This window comes from Castor canadensis, chromosome 7 (genome assembly GCF_047511655.1).
Source record: "Castor canadensis chromosome 7, mCasCan1.hap1v2, whole genome shotgun sequence".
NCBI lineage: Eukaryota > Metazoa > Chordata > Mammalia > Rodentia > Castoridae > Castor > Castor canadensis.
Genome location: NC_133392.1, coordinates 137,616,331 through 137,636,814, shown reverse-complemented (window position 1 = coordinate 137,636,814; position 20,484 = coordinate 137,616,331).

Below are 20,484 nucleotides of genomic sequence, written 5' to 3'. Positions count from 1 at the left end.
ACAGATGCTGATACTTTGGAGACAATCAACCTAGTTAGCATCACGCAAGTACAATTCGAGGGTAAACCCAAGAATTAAAAGCAATTTTATGAGTTTTCTTTTTTATCTCTTTTCTCTGTTTGATTTTCCAGATACTTCCTGATTTCCTGAAGCAACCCTTTTTGGTCCTCTGACCATCAAGTGAGAGCTTTAATTACCCTATTCTGCTGCATGCTTCTGTAATTGCATCAGCATCAGGGCCAAGCTGCATGAAGAAAAAGACAGAGAAGATGGAAAAAAGTCAGTGGAATTTTCCCCTACCTTCTTGAGATTACACCAAGGTCCTCTGTACTCACACTGAGTATTAGGTGATTGCTCTCCCACCCCTTTAGGCAGAACTTAAAGATCTTTCTTGGAGTTCTTTTTTTTTTATTATTATTATTTCTTCCCATCCTAGTGCTCACTTCTAGGTTTGGGGGCTGTATTAAAATCTGGAGATAGTAGGAGAGAAAGAAAAATCTAGTGAATTCACTACCAGTTTGGTACTTTGCACATTTTTTCTTCCCCAATCTACTTGCTACTGTTTTCAGAGTCCTCACATAGCCGGTCTATTTGCTTTGTCCACATTTTATAGCTGCATTTGATGGAAAGGGAGTGTGGAATGTGCTTAGGCCATCTCACCCCAAACTGGTACTGCTTTGATAGCTTCCTAAGACAGAAGTTTAGATAACTGATTTTGACCTTTCTAATAGAAGTGTCTAAAATATAAGTATCTCTTTAGGCATTGCTTATGTTGCATAACACAAATGTTGATCTGCTGTCTTATCATCATTCATTGTCAACTAGCTTCTAATTTCCCTTGTGATTTCTTTTTGGACACATGGGTAACATTTAAAGTCTATTATTTAATTTAGAAATATTTATGGTTCTTCTGAATATCTCATTATTACTTAGGTTTAATGTTGGTTAGAGAATGTGTCTTGGTAACATTTCAATATTTTAAAACTTTACAGAGACTTGTTCTTTGGTCCAACACATTATCTGTCTTGGTGAACATTCCATGTGTCCATGAAAAGAATGTGTTTTCCTGGTCAAAGCAGTTGGTAGGGTTATTTAGATGCTTTAAAATATTACTAATTAAAAAAATCAGCTATTTCATCAATTGCTGACTACCATGATTATATATTTTTTTCTAATTCTTCCCTTAATTCTATCAATCTTAGCTTCTTGTATTTTGAAACTCTATTATTAGGTGCATATGTGTTTGTGCCTCAGTCCTTCTGCTGCAATGACAGAATACCACAGATTGGACAATTTATAAATAAAAAAACTTTATTTGGCTCATGGCTCTGAGGGTGAGAAGTCCAAAAGCAGGAAAATAGCATCTGACATGGGCCTTCATGTCACATCATCACATGGCAGAGGGTAAGATCCCCCAGGAGAGACTGAGAGAGCAAAAGGGAGCCACTTTCACAACAAGCCCACTCCCATGATAATGACATTAACTCATTCATGAAGGCAAAGACTGCCAGATCTAGTGAGCTCTTCTTGGGTCCACTTCCTAATCACTGTTACATGGATTACATTTCTAACACATAAACTTTTGGAAGACCCTTTAGGAAGACCCACTCAAACCACAGCAATTTGTATGCATTATGTATTCTAAAAGTGACACTGTCATACTTTGGTTTAAAAAATAATCTCTGATAATACTCCTTGTCTTTAATTCTATTTTGTCTGTTATTTATGTTGTCATTTCACCTTTCAAAAATATTTTTATGCATGGAAAAATTTTAAATACTTTAAAACTATTTGTATAAGTGTTATCTTACAGACAGCATAGAGCTAAGCTATTGTTATTTTCCCTTCTAAAAATATCTGCCCTTTCCAAAAGCCATGTGTATTTAATGTAATTTTTAATAAATATGAGCTTAGGTGTGATTTTTAATAGAATTTTTTATTGAAATAATTATGGATTCAAATGTAATTGTAATGTGGTTAAAGGATACAATGTTTTAGATATAAAAATATTCTGAAATTCTGAAATGTATAAATGGATTCTGAAATTCTATTATATATCTAGTGCCAATAGAATCAACTACTGTGTACTTCACATTTGCTAAGAGTATAGAGCTTATGTTAGGTATTCTTTCCACCAATATAATAATAAGATAATAAACAATAATAATAATATAGCAATAGGCAGGAGAACCCTTTGGGGGATTATGGGTTTGATCTTGGCATTGATGGTGCTGATGGTTTTGTGTTTACTTATCTCCAAGCTTATCAAGTTGTATTCATTAAATATTTACAAGTTTTTTATGTCAAGCATACCTCAGTAGTGGTTTTTTTAAATACTTTATTTTTATTATTGTTTTACTGGGGGTACATTGTGGCATTTACAAATTTCTTACAATATATTATAGTTGAATTCACCCCCTCCATCATTCTCCTTTCTCACCCCTCCCCTCATTCCTTGAATAGTTTCAACATGTCTCATTTTTCCATTCACAAATACATGAGCTCTTAATATTTCCACCAAATTCACCTTCAAACCCCCTTTCCTTATATCCTCCCCCCACTAATACCCATCTCCCCCCAAAAATCAATGATGAATGAAGAAATGGACAAATGAACTGAATGAAGCATTTTCAAAGGAAGATGTCCAAATGGCCAAAAAACACATGAAAAAAATGCTCAACACCCCTTGCCATAAAGGAAATGCAGATAAAAACCATGTTAAGATTCCACCTCACTCCTGTTAGAATAGCTCTCATCAAGAACACATACAACAGCAAACGTTGGTGAGGATGTGGGGAAAAAATGAACCCTCATATACTGTTGGTAGAATGTAAATTAGTACAACCACTGTGGAAAACAGTCTGGTGGTGCCTCAGAAAAACTAAAACTAGATCTGCCATATGATCCAGCAATACCACTCCTAGGGATATACCTGAAAGAACATAAGTCAGTAATGATTTTTAAAATGCTAAAAAGAATTAAAGAAGGAATACAAAGAACTATTGTGCTTTTTGCCTATTTTTTTCCAATGGTAGCATTTTGCAAAACCATAGTATAACATCACAGCTAGGATAGTGAGATTAATACAATCCATCAATTTTATTCAGACTTCCTCAGTTTTGTCTGCACTTATATGTGTGTGCGTGTATGTGTGCATATGGGTGTACATGTGTATGTAAGTTCCATCCAACTATAACATTTATATTAACATTATCAACCACCACAGTCAAGGTGCCACAACATCACTTATAATCACACTCTCCTCTCCTCTCCCCCAGGCTGCTCACTTCTCCCTCTGAAACCCCTAGCCATCGTTGATCTATTTTCCATTTAAAAATTTTTGCTAGTTTGAAAGTGTTATAGAAATGGAATCATACGGTGTGTAACTTTTTGTGATTTGCTTTCTTCTCTCATCTTGATCCCCTAAAGATTCATCCAAGTTGTTGTGTGTATTAATTGTTTTCTGATATTCCCTGGTGTGCGTATTCCATGGGACCTGGGTATCACAGTCCTTTAACCAGTCATCTGCTGAAGGACATCTGAGTTGACTCCAATTTTTACGATTACAAATAGAAGAGCCAGGAACACTGACATATAGGCTTTTGTGTGAACATAAATTTTCATGTCTCTGGGATAAATGCCCAAGAATGCTATTGCTAGATTTTATGATAATTACATGTTTAGTTTTCAAAGAAACCGTCAGACTATTTTCCAGAGTGGTCGTATCATTTCACATTCTCCATAGCAATGTATGAGTGATGCAGGTTCTCTGCATCCTTGCCAACATTTTGTTTTTTGCTATTTTTTATTTTAGTCATTCAGATAGGTGCATAGTGATATCTCATGTGTCTTTAATTTACATTTGCCTATGGCTAGTGATATTTATCTTCTTTTCACCTGTTCATTTCCCATCTGTACAGCCTTGATGATGAAGTATCTATGCATGTCTTTTTTTTCATTTTCTGGCTGGATATTTATTGGCATATATTAAATTGTACATAATAAGGGAATTCATCATTACATTTCCATATGTATACTTTGATTATATTCAGCCCTCGTTACTCTTTCTTATTTCCACTTCCCCACCTTTTCCCCTTCCCCTCCACCTCCACTTTCTTTTTACTGTTGAGTTCTGAAAGTTCTTTATATATTCTAGATAATAATCCTCTGCTAGATATTGGCAAATATTTTCTTTCTACCTTACATTTTCATCTTTTTCACATGGTGTCTCACAGAGCAAAAGTTTTAAATTTTTATTTCAAAGATAGAAGAGATTCAAAGCATCAAGTCTTTCCTTTTATGGATCACACTCTTTAAATGTGAGAACTTGTTCCCTAGCCCTAGACCCCAAAGATTTTCTCTGCTAAAAGTTTTTCATTTTATATTCAATCTTGACTCAATTTTTATTTAAGATGTGAGACTTAGGTTGAAGTTAATTTTCTCCTCTATGAATTTCCAAAAGTTCCAGTACTATTTACTGAAAAAGCCTATTCTCTGCCCTCAAAACTTATTTGCACCTTTGTCAAAAATCAATTGGGCATATTTGCGTGGGTCTACCTCTTTTCTGTTGACCTATTTGTTTGTTTTTTCACCACTATCACCTTTTTAAAATTATTATAGCCATATAGTAAATCTTAATATTGGACAGTTTCTCCCACTTCACTCTTTATTCAGATTGGTTTTGGCTATTTTAGGGCCTGTTGTCTTTCCACACAATTTTAGAATGAACCTGTATTTGTTCCCAAAAATCCTTGCTGGAATTTTGCAGGCATTCCATTAAGCCTATAGATGAATCTGAGGGAGAACCCATACCTTTATTATGTTGAGTTTTCTAGTCCATGGACATAGTCTCACCACTTATTTAGGTTTAAAATTTTTCTTTCACATTATTATGTTACTTTTAACATACAGGTTCTGTATGTTTTGTTAGTTTTATACTTAAATATCTTATTTTCTTTGAAGTTACTGTAAAAGACAGTGTGCTTTTAATTTTTGTTTCTGCATTTCTAGATATGCATGTTAATATGCAGAAATACAAATGCTTTTTGGTCTTGTATCCTGCAAATCTGTTGAACTAATTTACTCATTCTAGAAGGTATTTCTGGTTGATTTGTCTAAATTTTCTAAGTTGTCATCTGCAAGTAGAGTTTATATTTCTCCCTTTTCAATCTGCATGCCTGTTATTTATTTTTTCTTGCCTTATTTCAATAGCCAGGACTTCTAGTTCTGTTCGATAAGCATCATGACTGTAAGTATCTGTGTTGTTCTTGATTTTAATCTTCCACTATTGAATGTGATATCAATTGCAGAGTTTTAAAAAACATTTTATGAGCATATATTACTTGCACAAAGGGGCTTCATTGTGATATTTCCATACATGCCCACAATGTACCCTATAAAAATTCACCAGCTATAGACTTTTTGAAGATGCTTTTCATTCAGTTGAAATAACTTCTCCCATTCATATTTTTCTCATGAATAAGTATTGACATTTTTCAAGTGCTTTATCTGCATCACTTCATATGCTTTTTCCTTCATTTCTGTGATGTGTTACATTGATTGAGTTTTGAATATTGAACCAACCTGATATACCTGGAAGAGGTCTCATTTGGTTATAGTGGTAATATAATTGGCATATAATTATATTTATATGTTGTGCGATTCAGTTTGCTAATATATTTTGAGTATTCTCATGTTTACGTTTATGAGAGGTCTGTTATTTCCTTTACTCACACCATTTTTGTTTGGTTTTTAGATCAGAGCAATACTTACCTCATAGAATAAATTGGGAAGTACATCCTCCTTTTATTAATTCCTATCTCAATTAGTTTTCTATTGCTAACGTAACAGATCACCACAAACTTAATGGCTTAAAAAACAGCAAAAGTTTTACAGTTCTGGAGGTCAGAAGTCTGAAGAAGGATTCACTGAGCTAAAATAAAGATGTCACCAGGGCTGCTTTCCTTCTGGAGATTCTAAGAAGAGTCTGTTCTCTCACCTTTTTCACCTTGTAAGCTACTTGCATTTCTTGGCTTCTTCCTCCATTTTCCAAGCTATCAGCTTGACATCTGCAAATCTCTCTCTCTAAATACGATCCTGTAGCTTGCCCCTTTCACTTATAAGGAAAGAATAATAGAATTTATCCAATCTGAACAACAAAGGGAAAATAGACTGAAAAAATAAACAGAGCCTCAGGCACCTGTGGGGCAATAAAAGCCATCTGTGTCACCAGAGTCCCAGAAGGAGAGAAGAAAGTAGTGTTCAAAGAATATTGAATAAATAGTGGTCGAACAGGTTACTCCAGAGGCACCTGCACATCCATGCTTATTGTGGCACTATTCACAATAGCCAAGTTATGGAAACAGCCAAGATGCCCCACCACTGACGAATGGATTAAGAAAATGTGGTATCTATACACAATGGAATTTTATGCAGCCATGAAGAAGAACGAGATGTTATCATTTGCTGGTAAATGGATGGAATTGGAGAACATCATTCTGAGTGAGGTTAGCCTGGCCCAAAAGACCAAAAATCATATGTTCTCCCTCATATGTGGACATTAGATCAAGGGCAAACACAACAATGGGATTAGACTATGAGCACATGATAAAAGCAAGAGCACACAAGGGAGGGGTGAGGATAGGTAAGACACCTAAAAAACTAGCTAGCATTTGTTGCCCTTAACGCAGAGAAACTAAATCAGATACCTTAAAAGCAACTGAGGCCAATAGGAAAAGGGGAACAGGTACTAGAGAAAAGGTGAGATCAAAAAGAATCAACCTAGAAGGTAACACCCACGCACAGGAAATCAATGTGAGTCAATGCCCTGTATAGCTATCCTTATCTCAACCAGCAAAAACCCTTGTCCCTTCCTGTTATTGCTTATACTCTCTCTACAACAAAATCAGAGATAAGGGCAAAATAGTTTCTGCTGGGTATTGGGGGGGAGAGGGAGGGGGCGGAGTGGATGGTAAGGGAGGGGGTGGGGGCAGGGGGGAGAAATGAACCAAGCCTTGTATGCACATATGAATAATAAAAGAAAAAGAAAAAAAAAGAAATAGTGGTCGAAAACTTCCTAAATGTGGGTAAAGATACATACCTATAGAATGAACAAGTTGCACAAACTCCAACTAGGAAACTTTCTTGCAGTAACATTGGATTCACCTGAATAATCCAAGATAAGGTCCCTATCTCAACATCTTTAATAAAAAATAACTTTTGCCATGTAAAGTAATGCATTCACAGGTCTCAGGGCCTTTATTCTGCCAACCTCCTATTTCCTAGAAAAGACTGTAGCAAATTGGTCCCCATTTTTCTGTAAATGTTACTCAGATTCCTAATGAACACATCTGGGCCTGGATATTTCTTTTTCAGGAGTTTTATGGTTATGAATTTAACTTTCTTGATGGTGTCCAGACCATTCAGCGTGTCAGTTACATCCTGGTTGGGTTTTAGTAGTTTGTGGTTTTTTAAGCATTGATTTATTTCTTCTAAGTTGTCAAATTTATAAGGATAAAGTTGTTTATACTCACACAATATATAATATTCCTTTATTTTCTTTTAAAAATAGACATGTATTTTAGAGCCATTTTAGAGTCACAGCAAAACTGAACAGAAGGAACACCGATTTCCCGTCCGCCCCTACCCCACACTTTCATAACCTCTCTAACACCAACATCTCCTACTAGAGCAGTACATTTGTCATAACTAATGAACCTAAACTGACACAAAAGTGTCAATCAATTTCCATAGTTTACATTAGACATCACTTTTGGTGTTGCACATACTATAGTTTCAAACAAACTTATGATATGGTTCCACTATGACAGGCTCATACAGAACACTTTAATTGCCCTAAAAGTCCTCCTAGTCCCTGATCTTTCTTTTTCTCTTTCTTTCCTTTTCTCTCTGCCCTCTCCTTCCTTCTTTACTTCCTTTCTCTTTCAAGACAGGGCCTTGCTACATAGGTCAGGTTAGCCTCAAACTATTGATCTTTCTGCCTCAGCCTCCTGAGTGCTGGGATTATGGAAGTGCATGCCTGAAACCACTGATGCACTTACTGTCTCCACACTTCTGCTTTTCCCAGAATGTCATATAGTTGGAGTAGACAGGCTGCTTTCACTTAGTAATATTCATTTAGGTTCTCCATGTCTTCTTAAGGTTTGCTAGCTCATTTCTTTGCAGCACTGAATAATATTCCATTGTGTGGATAAACTATAGATGATTTACCAAGTCCCCTACTGAAGGACATCTTGGTGGCTTCCACAGTTTGGTACTTATGAATAACACTGATGTAAACATCCATGTACAGATTTTTTGTGTAGACATCTGTAATGCCAAGGGATGTGATTGCTAGCTTGTATAGAAATAGTGTGTTTACTTTTGTAAGAAGCTGCCAAACTGTCTTCAAGGAAGACTGTATCATGCAACAAATGGGAGTTCTCTCTGTTCTACATCTTTACCAGCATTTAGTACTCTCAGTGTTTCAGTTTTGGGCTATTCTCACATATCCATACGGACATCCCATTTTGTTCCTTTTTTTGTTTTGTTGTTTGCTTTTTGAGACGGGCTCACTATGTAGCCAACGCTGGCCTTGAACTGGGTATGTACCCCAGGCTGGCCTCGAACTCTCCATCCTCCTACCTGAGCCACCATGCCAGGCCCTCACTGTCGTTTTAATCTGCATTTCCTTGATGACATAGGATGTGGAATCTTTTCATATGCTATTTTCCATCCGTACACTTTCCTTGCTGAAGTGTCTGTTAAAACCTTTGGCCTATTTTTTAATTGGGTTGTTTGTTTGTTTATTGTTGAGTTTTACAAGTTCTTTGTGTACTTTGAATAATAGCCTTTTATCAGATGTCTTTTGCAAATATTTTCTTATAGTCTGTGGCTTCTCTTTTTATTCTCCTGACAGTGTTGTTCACGGAGCAGAAAAAATTAATTTTAATAAAGCCGGCTTATCAATTATTTCTTTCATGGATGGTGCTTTCATGCTGTATCTAAAAAGTCATTGCCAAATGCTAAGTTGTCTAGATTTTCTCTTATCTTCGAGGAATTTTGTAGTTTGACATTTTACATTTAGGTCTATGATCCATCTTGAATTAATTGTTGGGAAAGGCATAATGTCTGTGTCTGTATTCATTTATTTGCTATGTGGATGTCCAGATTTTCCAGTGTTATTTGTTGAAAAAATCCTATCTTTCCTCTAGTATATTGCCTTTATTCTTGGTATTGAATATTTTTCAGGATTCCTTCTTGATTATTTATAGTGCATTTGAATATATCTCCTTATAAAGCTCTCTTAGTCATTTTTCTGGGTACTGTAATATACATGTGTAACTTAGTGCATTGTTAGCAATCCTTAACCGCTTGGAGTGAAGCATGGAAACCTAGTTTCCACTTTGGTCTCTTTATCCTTTTTTAAATTTTATTTAATTTTTTTTTGGCATTATTGGGATTTGCACTCAGGACTCTGAGCTTGCAAGGCAGGTGCTCTACTGCTTGATCAATGCCATCATCCCCTTTTGTTGTTATTTTGGAGACAAGGTCTTGCTATCATGACCCTCCTATTTTAAGCTTCTCACCATCAGTGGGATGACAGATGAGCCATGCCCAGTTTCTTTTATAACTTGTATTTCTTTGCTGAGATTTTCTATTTTTTAATTATTACAGCAAATTTTGAAATTAACCACTAAAGTATTCTTATTTTTTTATTATTGTATTGTAGTCATACAGGGGGACACAATGTACCATTTACATATGTGCTTACAATATATCTTAATTAGATCTACCCCTCCATTTTTCACCCTAATCTCCCTACCCCCCTTTCTTACAATAATTTCAACAAGTTTCTTTGTTCTATTTTCATATACAAATACAAAACATACCCACCATACTTGCCCTCTTTTACCCTTTCCTTATGCCCTCCCTCTTACTGGTACCCACCCCTAGAAAGGAACTGTTTTACCTTCCTGTCCTTCCTTTTTTAAAAAAAAATTTTGTTACCATATCATAGTTATACAGGGGGTTCCATTGTGACATTTCCATATATACATGTATTGTTCCCTCAGTTGGTTCATCCCCTCCATTATTCTCCCTCCAACCCCATTTTCCTTCTTAAGGTAACTACAACGGGTTTCAATGTTCCATGTTCATACCTGTACAGGAGGCACATCACCATGTTCACCTTCCTTTACCCTGTTCGTTTATCCTCCACGCCTCACTAGTGTCCTTGCCTTAACGTGGCCTGCTTTACGTTCCTGTCCTTTATCGTTTAGGTGTCTGTTCATTGTTCACTGGGGATTTTGCCTTGGTATCTTACCTGTAAATATATTGTATTTAAGTCATCTAGCCCCTTCTACTACTCTTCCTCACCCTTTTCCCCCTACCCTGTATTGCTCAGTGTGTTTCATTGTATCTTGTTCCTACACAGATGTGAAGGATTTCATTATCTTTCAATCGCTACCATTGTTTTCTTCTTTTCCCCCTCCCTTAGTCTCCTCTAACAAACCCATTTTTGGAAACATGTTCTGTATATATCTATATTACATATGATAATGCTTGTTTTTGTATTGGATGTGTTTTCCACATGACATTAAAAATACAATCGTTGTCTTTCTGAACCTGGCTAACTTCACTTAACATGATGTTCTTCAGTTCCATTCATTTATCTTTGAACAACAAATTTCATTCTTCTTTATGGCTGAACAAAATTCTATTGTATATAAATACCACATTTTCTTAATCTGTTCATCAGTTATAGGACATCTGGTCTGTTTCCATAGTTTGGCTATTGTGAATAATGCTGCAATAAAATGGGTGTACAAGTGTCTTTATTGCAACCTGACTTACATTCCCTTGGGTACATACCCAGGAGTGGAATTGCTGGATCATATTTTTAGTTTTAGTTTTTTAGTTTTTTGAGGACCCTCCGTACTGCTTTTCATAGTGGTTATACTAATTTATGTCCCTATCAACAGTGTATGAGGGTTCCTTTTCCACTGCAACCTTTCCATTTGTCGTGTTCTGGATGACAGCCATTCTAACAGGGGTAAGGTGGAATCTTAAAGTGATTTTGATTTGCATTTCCTTTATGGCCAGGGATGTTGAACATTTCTTCATCTGCTTTTTGGCCATTTGGACTTCTTCCTCTGTAAAAGCTCTTTTCAGTTCATTTGCCCATTTCTTCATTGGGTCATTGATTCTTTGGGAGTTTAGTTTTTTGAACTCCTCATATATTCTGGTTATTAACCCCCTGTCAAATGTATAGCTGGCAAAGATTTTCTCCCATTCTGTGTGCTGTTTTTCCAACCTGGTGACCATTTTCTTTGCTGTACAGAAGATTTTTAGTTTCGTGGAGTCCCATTTGTCAATCCTTTCACTTAGTTGCTGGATCATGGGAGTTCTATTTAAGAAGCTGTTGCCTATGCCTATATGTTCCAGTGTATTCCCTACTCTTAGCTGCACTAGTTTCAAAGTTTCAGGCCTTATGTTAGTTCTACTTTGAATTGATATTTTTACATGATAAAAGACATGGATTTAGTTTCAGTTTTTGCAAGCAGATAACCAGCTTTCCCAGCAACATTTGTTGAAGAGGCTATCTTTCTCCATTGTATGTTTTGGGTGCCTTTGTCAAAAATCAAGTGGGAGTAGCTGTGTATATTTATGTCTGGGTCTTCTATTCTATTGTCTTCATGTCTGTTTTTGTGTCAGCACCATACTGTTCTATGATAGCTTTTAAATATATCTCACATAATTCCAACCTCCAATTCAGTTTGAGGCTGGCCTTGATTAATTGTGTATCTGCCCTGTTACCACTACCTATGGAGGTAATTGGGATAGGATGGGGCACCAACTGGAAGCAGGGGCTCTAACCTCTCAGGGCTGTCTCAAAGATCAGCTCGATACTGGGGAGTCCGTACCTGAGGTCTCCAAAAGTAGAGGCCCATTGTTTCCTTGGCATTGGCCAATCATTATTTCTCATTCAAGTTGTGATTTTTCTTGGTGTTTGTTATGATCATGGATTTTTTTTTTTTAGTTGTATCCAGGACATTTTCCCCAGGGACTCTTGATCTTGTTTAAATCTTTCATCTAAGCTGTCAGACACCCTATTTAAATTTAGTTCATAAGCTTTGGTGTATTCTTGTGGACTGTGATTCCAATGTCAATTTTATCTCTAGAGCCTTGCAATGATGTTTTGTTCTTTTTGGTTTATTTGGTGCTACCAGGGCTCCCACTAATCCCTGCTGGTGTTGCTTGATGAGGAGGAAGGTATTGCCCCAGGTCATGTGGCTGAAGGGGAAGGACATGGGTGGACACTCCTACAGTTGTTCCCTGAATATCTGGCTTTTTGGAGAATGTGAGGAGAGTCACAGGTCTGTGGGGACCATGCCACTTTCTGTGACTGGGTCTCTTTCTCTTGTGCTGCTGTCTATCTGGAAAAGAAGTACAGGCTTCCAGCTTACTATATCTTGGTGTGCCCTCTGGGACTACCACTGACTTTGATATCTATTGGTAGAAAGGAGGGCTCTAAGGTTCAGTGGGAAATCAGAGTACCTCCCTGTTGGAAATGCTGTGCTCACTTGATTTTATTCTAGAAACTTCTGTTCTACCCAGGCAGGGGGTAGGTTGGGGAATGAGCTGCCTTCTGTTGCTAGATGGGGGCTCAGGGAAAGGCAGACTGGGTGGGCTTCCTCTGTTGGGTGGAAAAACACTGTCACGATGCTTTTTGTTCAATCCTGGGGTGGCACACCATTTCACATTATTCTTACTGCCTTCTTACTCTTAACTAGAATTCTTCTTCGGCTATCTCTTGTGTCATTTACAGAATTTATAACCACTTACCAGGAAGTAGCGGGGTCCACACCAGACTGTATGGATGGAAGTTCTGCTAATCACTCCTTTCCTTATCCACTTTTTGTTCCTCTATTAGTCTTTTGTCTGTCTTTGAGTTCGTTGAATACTTTTAGCATTCTATTTTGACTACTTTCTTGGCTTTTTATCTATATCACTTTGCAGTATTTTTAGTGGTTGCTCTGGCGATTGTAAAACATTTTTTACTTGTCTCAATCCCCTATGCTATCATCTAGGAGTTTTATAGTTTTGAACTTTACATTTAAGCCTTTGATCCTTTATGAGTTTATTTTCGTGAAGGATGTAAGGTCTGTATCTAGATTCATTTTTCTTTGCACGTGGATGTCCAATTGTTTCAGCACCATTTGTTGAACAGACTGCCTTTACTGTCTTGTATTGTCTTTCTTCCTTTGTCAACCATCAGTTGGCTCTGTGTGGGTTTATTCTAGATGGTCTAGTGTGTTCCATTAAGCTATTTGTTTATTATTTCACAAATGTCACATTGTCTTGTTGTTGTACCTTATAGAAAGTGTGCAAACTAGGTCATGTCAGTCTTCCAATTTTGCTCTTCTCCCTCACTGTTGTGTTGATTCTTCTGAGTCTCTTGTCTTTCTGTATAAATATTTTTTTAATTTTTATTTTTTTATTATTCATATGTGCATACAATGCTTGGGTCATTTCTCCCCCCTGCCCCCACCCCCTCTTTTACCACCCACTCCACCCCCTCCCTCTCCCCCCACCCCCGACAGAAACTATTTTGCCCTTATATCTAATTTTGTTGAAGAGAGAGTATAAGTAATAATAGGAAGGAACAAGGGTTTTTGCTGGTTGAGATAAGGAGAGCTATACAGTAAGTTGACTCACATTGATTTCCCATGCGTGGGTGTTACCTTCTAGGTTAATTCTTTTTGATCTAACCTTTTCTCTAGTTCCTGGTCCCCTTCTCCTATTTGCCTCAGTTGCTTTTGAGGTATCTGCTTTAGTTTCTCTGCATTGAGGGCAACAAATGCTAGCTAATTTTTTAGGTGTCTTACCTATCCTCATATCTCTCTTGTGTACACTTGCTTTTATCTTGTGATCAAAGTTAAATCCCCTTGTTGTGTTTGCCCTTGATCTAATGTCTGCATATGAGGGAGAACATACAATTTTTGGTCTTTTGGGCCAGGCTAACATCACTCAGAATGATGTTCTCCAATTCCATCCATTTACCAGCAAATGATAACATTTCATTCTTCTTCATGGTTGCATAAAATTCCATTGTGTATAGATACCACATTTTCTTAATCCATTTGTCAGTGGTGGGGCATCTTGGCTGTTTCCATAACTTGGCTATTGTGAATAGTGCCACAATAAACATGGATGTGCAGGTGCCTCTGGAGTAACCTGTGTCACAGTCTTTTGGGTATATCCCCAAGAGTGGTATTGCTGGATCAAATGCTAGATCAATGTCTAGCTTTTTAAGTAGCCTCCAAATTTTTTTCCAGAGTGGTTGTACTAGTTCCCCCGAATCCTCACCAACACCTGTTGTTGGTCGTGTTGCTGATGATGGCTATTCTAACAGGGGTGAGGTGGAATCTTAGTGTGGTTTTAATTTGCATTTCCTTTATTGCTAGAGATGGTGAGCATTTTTTCATGTGTTTTTTGGCCATTTGAATTTCTTCTTTTGAGAAAGTTCTGTTTAGTTCATTTGCCCATTTCTTTATTGGTTCATTAGTTTTGGAAGAATTTAGTTTTTTAAGTTCCTTATATATCCTGATTATCAGTCCTTTGTCTGATGTGTAGCTGGCAAATATTTTCTCCCACTCTGTGGGTATTCTCTTCAGTTTAGAGACCATTTCTTTTGATGAACAGAAGCTTTTTAGTTTTATGAGGTCCCATTTATCTATGCTATCTCTTAGTTGCTGTGCTGCTGGGGTTTCGTTAAGAAAGTTCTTACCTATACCTACTAACGCCAGAGTAGTTCCTACTCTTTCCTGTATCAACTTAAGAGTTTGTGGTCTGATATTAAGATCCTTGATCCATTTTGAATTAATATTGGTATAGGGTGATATACATGGATCTAGTTTCAGTTTTTTGCAGACTGCTAACCAGTTTTCCTAGCAGTTTTTGTTGAAGAGGCTGCTTTTTCTCCATCATATATTTTTAGCACCTTTGTCAAAGACAAGTTGGCTATAGTTGTGTGGCTTCATATCTGGGTCCTCTATTCTGTTCTACTGGTCTTCATGTCTGTTTTTGTGCCAGTACCATGCTGTTTTTATTGTTATTGCTTTGTAGTATAGTTTGAAGTCGGGTATCGTGATACTTCCAGCATTGTTCTTTTGACTATTGCCTTGACTATTTGTAGCCTCTTGTGTTTCCATATAAATTTAACAGTAGATTTTTCAATCTCTTTAATGAATGTCATTGGAATTTTGATGGGAATTGCATTAAACATGTAGATTACTTTTGAGGGTATAGACATTTTTACTATGTTGATTCTACTAATCCATGAGCATGGGAGATCTCTCCACTTTCTATAGTCTTCCTCAATCTCTTTCTTCAGAAGTTTATAGTTTTCCTTGTAGAAGTCATTCACATCTTTTATAGGTTACACCTAGGTATTTGATATTTTTTGAGGCTATTGTAAATGGAATTGTTTTCATATATTCTTTTTCACTTTGCTCATTATTAGTGTATAGAAAGGTTAATGATTTTTCTATGTTGATTTTATATCCTGCTACCTTGCTGTAGCTATTGATGGTGTCTAGGAGCTTCTGAGTAGAGTTTTTTGGGTCTTTATGATATAGGATCATGTCATCTGCAAATAGGGATATTTTGACAGTTTTTTTAACCTATTTGTATTCCTTTTATTCCTTCTTCTTGCCTAATTGCTCTGGCTAGGAATTCCAGTACTATGTTGAATAGGACTGGAGATAGTGGACATCCTTGTCTAGTTCCTGATTTTAGAGGGAATGGTTTCAGTTTTTCTCCATTAAGTATAATGCTGGCTGTAGGTTTGTTGTATATAGCTTTTATAATGTTGAGGTACTTTCCTTCTATTCCTAGTTTTCTTAGAGCTTTTATCATGAAATGGTGTTGGATCTGCATCTACTGAGATAATCAAGTGGTTTTTGGCTTTGCTTCTGTTAATGTGGTTTATTACGTTTATTGATTTTCGTATGTTGAACCACCCCTGCATCCCTGGGATGAAGCCTACTTGGTCGTGGTGAATAATCTTTTTGATGTGTTGTTGAATTCGGTTTGCCATTATTTTGTTGAGGATTTTTGCATCAATGTTCATTAAGGAGATTGGCCTATAGTTCTCCTTTTTGGAGGTGTCTTTGCCTGGTTTTGGGATAAGTGTAATACTGGCTTCATAAAATGTGTTTGGCAGTTTTCCTTCCCTTTCTATTTCATGGAACAGTTTAAGGAGGGTTGGTATCAGTTCTTCTTTAAAGGTCTGATAGAATTCAGCAGAGAATCCATCGGGTCCTGGACTTTTCTTTTTGGGGAGACTCTTGATTGCTGCTTCAATTTCATTTTGTGTTATAGATCTATTCAGGTGATTAATTTCTTCTTGGTTCAGTTTTGGATGATCATATGTATCTAGAAATCTGTCCATTTCTTTAAGATTTTCAAATTTATTTGAATATAGTTTCTTGAAGTAGTCTCTGATGATTTCCTGGACTTCCATGGTGTTTGTTGTTATCTCCCCTTTTGTATTCCTGGTTCTACTAATTTGGGTTTTTTTCTCTCCTCATTTTAGTCAGGTTTACCAGGGGTCTATCGATTTTGTTTATTTTTTCAAAGAACCAACTTTTAGTTTCATTAATTCTTTGTATGGTGTTTTTGGTTTCTATTTTGTTGATTTCAGCTCTTATTTTTATTATTTCTCTCCTTCTGTTTGTTTTGGGATTTGCTTGTTCTTGTTTTTCTAGGAGATTGAGGTGTATCATTAGGTCATTGATTTGGGATCTTTCAGTCTTTTTAATATATGCACTCATGGCTATAAACTTTCCTCTCAGGACTGCCTTAGCTGTGTCCCATAGGTTCCGGTAGATTGTGTTTTCATTTTCATTGACTTCCAGGAACTTTTTAATTTCCTCTTTTATTTCATCGATGATCCATCATTACTCATTAGGTAATGAGTTACCTAGTTTCCAGCAGTTTGCATGTTTATTGTCTTTACTTTTGTTGTTGAGTTCTACTTTTATTGCATTGTGATCAGATAGTATGCACGGTACAACTTCTATTTTCTTATATTTGCTGAGACTTGCTTTGTGCTCTAGGATATGATCTATTTTGGAGAAGGTTCCATGGGCTGTATATTGTGTAGAAGTTGGATGAAATGTTCTGTAGACATCAACTAGGTCCATTTGATCTATTGTATATTTTAGATCTTGGATTTCTTTATTGATTTTTTGTTTGGATGACCTATCTATTGATGATAATGGGGTGTTAAAGTCTCCCACAACCACTGTGTTGGCGTTAATATATGCTTTTAGGTCTTTCAGGGTATATTTGATGAAATTGGGTGCGTTGATATTGGGTGCATACAGGTTGATGATTATTATTTCCTTTTGGTCTATTTCCCCTTTTATTAGTATGGAATGTCCTTCTTTATCTCATTTGATCAATGTAGGTTTGAAGTCTACTTTCTCAGAGATCAGTATTGCTACTCCTGCCTATTTTCGGGGGCCATTGGCTTGGTAAATCTTCTTCCAGCCTTTCATCCTAAGCCTATGCTTATTTCTGTTGGTGAGATGGGTCTCCTGTAAGCAACAAATTGTTGGATCTTCCCTTTTAATCCATTTCGTCAAGCGGTGCCTTTTGATGGGTGAATTAAGTCCATTAACATTAAGTGTTAGTACTGATAGGTATGTGGTGATTCTGTCATTTAGTTGTCTTAGTTGTTTGAAGGTTTGATTGTGTGTATCTAAATTGAGGTTACTCTCTACTGTCTTGCTTTTTCTTTTCCTGTGGTTTTGGTGCTGCCTGTCTTTTCATGGTTAAGTTGGGTTTCACTTTCTGTGTGCAGAATCCCTTGAAGAATCCTTTGTAGTGGTGGCTTTGTGGTCACATATTGTTTTAGTTTCTGCTTATCATGGAAGACTTTTATTGCTCCATCTATTTTGAATGATAGTTTTGCTGGGTAGAGTATCCTGGGGTTGTAGTTATTTTCATTCTGTGCCCGGAAGATCTCACCCCACGCTCTTCTTGCTTTTAATGTTTCTGTTGAGAAGTCTGCTGTGATTTTGATGGGTTTACCTTTGTATGTTACTTGTTTTTTCTCTCTTACAGCCTTCACTATTCTTTCCCTAGTTTCTGAACTTGTTGTTTTAATGATGATATGTTGTTGGGTAGTTCTATTTTGATCTGGTCTGTTTGGTGTCCTGGAGGCCTCTTGCATCTGGATGGGAATATCTTTCTCTAGATTTGGGAAATTTTCCATTATTATTTTGTTGAATATATTACATATTCCCTTCGCTTGCACCTCTTCTCCTTCTTCGATGCCCATGATTCTCAAGTTTGGTCTTTTGATGGAGTCAGTGAGTTCTTGCATTTTCTTTTCACAGGTCTTGAGTTGTTTAATTAATAGTTCTTCGGTTTTTCCTTTAATTACCATTTCATCTTCAAGTTCTGAGATTCTGTCTTCTGTTTGTTTTATTCTGCTGGATTGGCCTTCTGTTTTGTTTTGCAGTTCTGTTTCATTCTTTTTTTCTGAGGTTTTCCATATCCTGGGTGGTTTCCTCTTTAATGTTGTCTATTTTTGTCCTGAGTTCATTTATCTGTTTATTAATCGTGTTCTCTGTTTCACTTTGGTGTTTATACAGTGCTTCTATGGTTTCCTTTATTTCTTCTTTTGCTTTTTCAAATTCTCTATTTTTGTTGTTTTGGAATTTCTTGAGTGTCTCCTCTACATTTTGGTTGACCAAATGTAGTATCATCTCTATAAAATTCTCATTGATTACCTGTAGTATTTCTTCTTTTAGATTATTCTTGTGGGCTTCATTGGGTTCTTTGGCATAGTTTATCTTCATTTTGTTGGAGTCTGGATCTGAGTATCTGTTTTTTTCATTTCCCTCTGGTTCCTGTACTAATTTTTTGCTGTGGGAAACTGGTTTCCCTGTTTTTTTCTGTCTTCCCATCATTGCCCTTGGTGTTGTTATTGTCCCTGTATTGTATGCAATTAAGTATTTTCTGGCTGTAATAATAGCACTAGTGATATTTAGAATGGAAGGGTGAGAGAGGATGGAAAGGAAAGAAGTTAAAGGAAAAGGATAAAACAAATAATCAAGTAGAAAACAAAACAAAGAAACAAACAAAAAAATTTTCAAAGATATAAACAGGGAGAGACAGTGTACTAATCAACTGTAAGCTGAAAAGGTATTAGAGAGACAGAGAGAGGATTGAAAATAAAAAATAAAAAGAATGAAGATAAGAATGAAAATAAAAAATAAGTAAATGGAGGAAAAAATAATATAAAATAAAATAAAAAATAAAAAATAAATTAAATAAATAAAACAAACAAAAAAAACCCTCCAAGTTCAAATGCAATGAAGTTTCAGTCTTAATAATTTTGGTGTTCGTCCCTCAGCCTCCAATCTTGGAGATGGGGCCTCAGATGTTGTTCTGTAGTTGTCTCATCAAAGGGGTAACATGAAATAGAACAAAACTGCACAAAACAAGAAAGAAAAAAAAAACCCCACGAAGTGTCCCTAAGTTCAAATGCAATACAGTTTCAGTAAGTTTTTCAGCATGCAGGTGTAGTTCAGTTGTTTTCTCATCAAAAGTAGGGAGAGAGAAAAAAAAGAATCTGGAGACAGTTCTGAGAATGGTATCTGTGGCTGTGGCTTGCCTGCCCGCTGCTGTCAGCCTGCTGTTGCTGGCGGTGTTATTTATGCAGATCTCTTGGGTGAGCTTAACACTCACCTGGCCCTGCAGGCTTTGTTTACTCAGAGTTCTCCTGTGCTGGAGCCTCTGCTACAAGCTCCCCCCTTTCCAAGCACACTGGGGGAGGTGGTACTGCACCTCCTTCTCAGGCCTGCGTGTCTATTTACAGTTCATGTGGGAAGTGGGTCTTCCCCCCTCTCCTGTGGAGTTTTCCTCCCTCCGCCACTCTCACAAACTTTCCTGCTCCTGGTTGCTGGGCACATGCCCCAGGTACCGCCCTCTCTAGCCTGGCTTGTTTATTTACAGTTCCAGGAGAGATTCTCCTCCCCCCCTTCGGTGCTCAGGGCACCCCACCCTCTTTGCTATGTGTGTTTATTGTTCTTATTGCTTATTATTCAGTTTTTCTTTTTTCTCTGGGTGGGGGTTGGTCTGTCCAGGGGGCTATGCTGATCTGGCCCAGGGTTGTCTGTGGGAGTATGGCGTACTGCTTAGCTCACCTTGTGGTCCATGTCTTCCCAAGCCATCTGGGCGCGGGCATCTGACAGCGGCCTGGGGGCCCTCCTGGTTTCTCCGTTCAATGTGAAGTGGAGTTGCTCTGCTCAGGCTGTGTGTGGAGGGGTCAAAGTTTTGACTCTTCTCAGTGGCCTTGCCTGCAAGGTGTGTCTCCAGCATCTCTCCAAGATTTCACTTTAGGAGGCATGCTTTCTGCTTCCTCCCTCTAGCTGCCATCTTGGAAATCTATTCTGTATAAATTTT